This window comes from Priapulus caudatus, unplaced genomic scaffold, assembly GCF_000485595.1.
Source record: "Priapulus caudatus unplaced genomic scaffold, Priapulus_caudatus-5.0.1 Scaffold425, whole genome shotgun sequence".
NCBI classification, from domain to species: domain Eukaryota; kingdom Metazoa; phylum Priapulida; class Priapulimorpha; order Priapulimorphida; family Priapulidae; genus Priapulus; species Priapulus caudatus.
In genome coordinates, this window is record NW_014577486.1 from 107,670 (window position 1) to 112,669 (window position 5,000).

Genomic DNA, 5,000 nt, shown 5'->3' on the forward strand with positions numbered 1-5,000 from the left:
AACCCCCACCTGTCTATCTCGGCTCTCCTCACTCACAGGTAAACACCCACTCACCTGTCCATCTCGGCTCTCCTCACTCACAGGTAAACACTCACCTGTCCATCTCGGCTCTCCTCACTCACAGGTAAACACCCACTCACCTGTCCATCTCGGCTCTCCTCACTCACAGGTAAACACTCACCTGTCCATCTCGGCCTGCTTCTTGGACAGGTCGAGCTCGCGCTCGATGGCGGCGATCTGGTTGCGCAGCGTCTCGCGCTGGCCCTCGACGTCGACCTTCTGGTCGTCGACGATGCGCAGCTTGCGCTGCATGTTCTCGCGCATCTTGGCGAGCCGCGCCGCGTCCTGCCGCAGCGCCGCCACCTCGTCCTCGCGCACCTTCAGCTCGGACTGCTTCTGCGTGTTCTCCGACGCCATCGAGTCGGTGGTGATCAGCTGCGACTCGTAGTCGGCCTGCAGCTTCTGGAAGCGCGCCTAGAAGGAAGAGGAGAGGGAGGTGAGAGGGAGGAGGAGGAGGAGGAGGAGGCGTGAAAGGGAGGGTGAGGAGGAGGAGAGGGAGGAAGAAGAGAGGGAGGAGAGGGAGGGAGAAGAGAGGGAGGAGAGGGAGGGAGTCATACGCAGAAGGGAAGAGATGGGGGATGAGAGAACACTGTACACTGCGTACGAGAGACAGGTAACTTTGCCACATTTCTGTCATTGATCGAGATCAATTCGGTTGATCGTCCGCATGCAGAACGTGAAGCCCACCTGCAGTATGTCCTGGTCTTTCACGGTCTTCTCGAAGAGCAACCTCTGCTCCTTGAGGTGCATTTCTAGACGGGTGATGTCCTCCTTCCCCCGTGCGAGACCCTGCTGCATCTGCTTGATGTCGTTAACCTTCTGGTCGCAGTCTATGTGCGCCTGCTGCAGTTCTCTCTCCAGTTTCTCCTTCTTTCGCGACTCTCGCTGTATCTCGTTGTTTCGCACCTATACGGGGATCAGACAACTTAGAACCTAGAAGCTTAATGACTAGAAGCCTTACTCGTTCATTGTCTAAGAATTAAGTCATCTGTCGTGCGAGATTGCCCTCCCACCTCGAATCTGTTCTTAGGTTGGCCAAGCTAGACCAGTTTATATGTGTTTCTCACACGTGCATGACAAAGTGTCAAATTTGCCGCACTTTATTACTAAGCAACATTTTTACAACGCCCCCATCGTGATGCTTATTGGATAGAGCTACTTGTCGATCCTTATTCCAGGCAGGTTTTTAAATGCTTTAACGGGAACGTGCAAACCGGCAGCTTTGTTATTGCAACCGAGTTCCCCAACGCGATCCCTCCACATACAAGAATGTCTCGTTTTCTGTCGGTAGATGGCGCACCTGCACATCTTGGCTGAGTTCGGTGATCTTCATCTGGGCAGCCGTGAGATCTTCGTCTATCTTCTGCTGTCTGTCTGTCGTCTCTGTTAGCTGAGATCTCAATGTGGTGACTTCACCCAGCAGGTCGTCTCTTTCCTGCAAGACAATCATAATTACTATATGTCAAGTGATAGATCGGAATAATTGGAGTTGAATGATGAGGAAAGTCGGTGCATGTAATCATTACATTAAATTCAATTTACTGTTAATTTTTTACATTTATCTATCAGGTTATTATAGTAACGTTAATTCCCCTCCTCTCCTTCTCCTCATACTTTTTTTCTCTTCCTCCTCCTTCTCCTCCTCCTCCCTCGTTTTTCTCTGCCTCCTCCTCCTCCTCCTCCGCCTCCTGCTATTTCTGTGTATTTTTCTGCTCAGTTTCCACATTATATGTACCCTCTCCTATTTCTTTTCTCATTTGTCTAATTACCTCGTTAATCTAGTGTTTAATTCTATTAGGCTTCACTATACATCCTGCATTGGCTCACCCACCTGCGAGCCGACACCTACAGCAGCATGTGCGGTCGCAGGCACACTGAAATACATACTCACCTTTGTTAGTTCATCCTTGATCTTGAGAAGCTGATTAACACTGTGCTCGGTGCCCATGCTCAGGCCTGCTCCCTGCTCTACGAGCTTGCTCAGGTTAGAGATCTCAAGCTTTAGAGCCTACAGTAACAGTGCAAATCATCTCGTTAAGCTGCGTATTATGCGATGACACTGAGTAAGCCCAATGAATGGAACATACAATGACAGCGAATAGAAGTATTGGGGATATACTGCAGTTACTGCATCACTGGCAGTAAGCATTGAATTTTTATTGTCTAACCGTGCTACCATGGAAGTTCCTTGTGGTATTATCTAACCTCTCCTCACTAGAAATGAGGCAGGAAATGATACTGCATTCTTAGGTTTCATGTAAACAATGCACTAGTTTAGCTTGGAATACTGCCAAACAGTTTGGTGTACCTGAATCGTCTCCCTGGCTTTGGTTTCCTTTTGGTGTGCAGCATCAACCATCTTCCATGCCTTCTCGATTTCTTTTTTGAGGGAGGAAATGGTAGTTTGGTCCTCCTTTGATAGTTTCAGTGCTGTCTGCACTTTTGTTGCATTGGCAACGATATCGGCATTTAACTCCCTGCATTTGTGCATTAACCTCTTCTCGCTGCAATCAGAAAACGTCATTAGAGTTATTATGAAATGCCTAATGAGACCCATATTGAATGTTTGTAATCGTGAGGCAATTAACAGGTTATATTCACAGCAGGTAATGCAGTGCACTAAAGGCTACAGTAACTATAGATCTGTATGCAGTACAGGCTATTGCCACCTGAGAAAGCAACATAGTAACCATCTGCAGTTATAATCTCAATAAAAAATTATATAATTTTGTGAAATCTACCCGTCTTACCTGTCATGTGACTTCTGCAGTGCTTTGTGTAACTTTTCATACTCGGTCCGGAATTTGTCAAGAGCACTATCACCCAGTAACTCTTGCAACGTTTCCTAGTGCGAAAATTAACCTTGTCACAATTTAATACTCGCCTTAAACGGTAATAATACAATGTAAGGCATGAGTTATAATTACTAAATTAGTCTAAACTTACCTGAAACTCCTTCTCAAGTGCCTCAAAAGCACTATCATCGATGAGTGCCTTTGGATCCACAGGATCGTGTTTCTCATTTTCTGTTGAATCACTCATTTTATATTTTATTACCACCAGTAAAACAAATCATCACTCACGCGAAGAAACATCCATGATCGCGTCCTGCGCGCTCCATAGCAACTGTCGCGATAACAGCGCCCTAAACTGCAGTGGTAACGATTTGAACTAATGAGAACCTCGCGCGCGTGCTCTCCGACGCGCCGCTGAGATCACTGGCTGAGATGCGCGGACCCACGCCCACAGTGCATGGCCGTAGCCTGCGGGGGAGGGGGAGGGGGCAGCTGCCCTTAGATTTTAAAGCAAAATTAAAAAAATAAATTGATCTACTAAAAGAGAATTGTCGTAGTCAGAATGAAGGCTGTACATGTAGGCCTACTCAAAAGTGCCTCAAATACCATCTCCTGCGATCTACATTTTCAAAATTTTCTGTGGGGGGACCCCCAGACCTCCCACCTGTTTCTCACTCCCTCCTTGAAATCCTGGATCCGCCACTGCCCCCCCCCCCTAGGAATTTGCTCAGCCTACGGCACTGCAGTGATACAAGACTTAGACACTAAAAGTATGTTTGCAGTAAACGCGGTATAATATAATTGTATGACGTTGAATGTTAGTTACATCCCTTCATATACTGTATCTAATGATATGTTAGTAATCTAATCGAAAGCGCAATTATTCATGCTGCGCGCATAGTGGGATTATTAGGTGAGATTCTGATGAAATCATTTTGGGGAATATCGGGTAGGTCCCCATATGGTTCGTCAGTGTGTACTTATGGGAGACAAATTATGAAGGGGAGGAGAATGAGGAATAGCACTGAAGATACATAACACATATAACCCTCATAAATTTATAAATATCTTTAGTTCAATCATTTATGAATTTTTATTGATGAAGATGTAAACTATCATTCGTTCAGAATAGCGAACACATATGGCTTGGATAGGTATTTTATTATTATTATAATATTGTTATTATCAGGGGTACGTGAATTAAAACAAATTTTTGTTGTTTTTATTCACTCCTGTTATTATTATCATCATTTTTATTTATGGATATTGATTAGTTATTATTTCATAGATTTATTCATACAGTTTCTATAAATGCGCACGCACACGTACATTTATATAGATACATTCACACAGGATTGTATTACTTACACACAGGTCTCTAGTTTCTCATAGAGGAAATCTTGTGCTATCTACTCCTAATGTAGATTAATGAGTGTAGTGAGATACAGGGAATGGCGGAAAATTACATCTACGGACTTATTTTGCCTACGATCCCAAGTGCAGATTTATAAAATAAAATTTATAAAATAAAAAATACTTTTAACTATAAATGATACGTAATAATACTATTATCTTTGTATTTTGCAATTTATAAATAAGTTCTACACTAGACCTGCTCAGGTCGAATCGTGATATCAAGAGCGTACATAGCGTACATAATTAATACGCTCTTGATGATATCAAAGTAAAAATCGTGTTTTACATTCACGCTGGAAGACATTTTAGTGCACCATGATGAAGACTCCGTCTTAATACCATCAAAGAATCGAGCCGAATATACGTACAACAAGAGAGTGAGCCGACATCGCCCGTGTTTACACAGCGAAGGTCGAATTTGGGGGCGGCATAAATAACACGACATCACCGCGCGTTTATATAAATATCCAGGCCAAAAAGATTGCGTCATTCGAGATACGTACGCAATAACGTCACCAATTTCGTTCGCGTTGACGTGCCCCCCCCCTCCCCGTAGACATATAGGAGAATAGTAGGCCTATATCTCACCGTGGCGTTGTTACGAAGCTCTTCTAAGCTAAGCCCTACAGCTAGAATCCATGGGGAATAGAAGAGGATAATATCAAGAGCTAATAATACCTATTATTAGGTATTATTATAGGTATTATTAGCTCTTGATAATATAGCCAT

General features: G+C 44.0%; 1 protein-coding gene and 1 pseudogene across 2 annotated transcripts in view; both read right to left on the bottom strand.

Annotated features, from left to right (window-relative positions):
• Positions 1 to 3,156, bottom strand: part of LOC106810263 — a 14,827-nt pseudogene extending 11,671 nt beyond the window's left edge.
• A 976-nt stretch (positions 3,157 to 4,132) lies between these two features.
• Positions 4,133 to 5,000, bottom strand: part of LOC106810276 (ninjurin-1-like) — a 16,105-nt gene continuing 15,237 nt past the window's right edge. The window contains exons 4-5 of one of the 2 annotated variants that reach the window (XM_014813570.1): positions 4,995 to 5,000; positions 4,133 to 4,933 (exon numbers count right to left, since the gene is read on the bottom strand). The exon at positions 4,995 to 5,000 is cut by the window's right edge and continues 156 nt beyond it. The gene's annotated coding sequence lies outside the window, so the exon portion shown is untranslated. The other variant, XM_014813569.1, reaches the window with a different exon arrangement.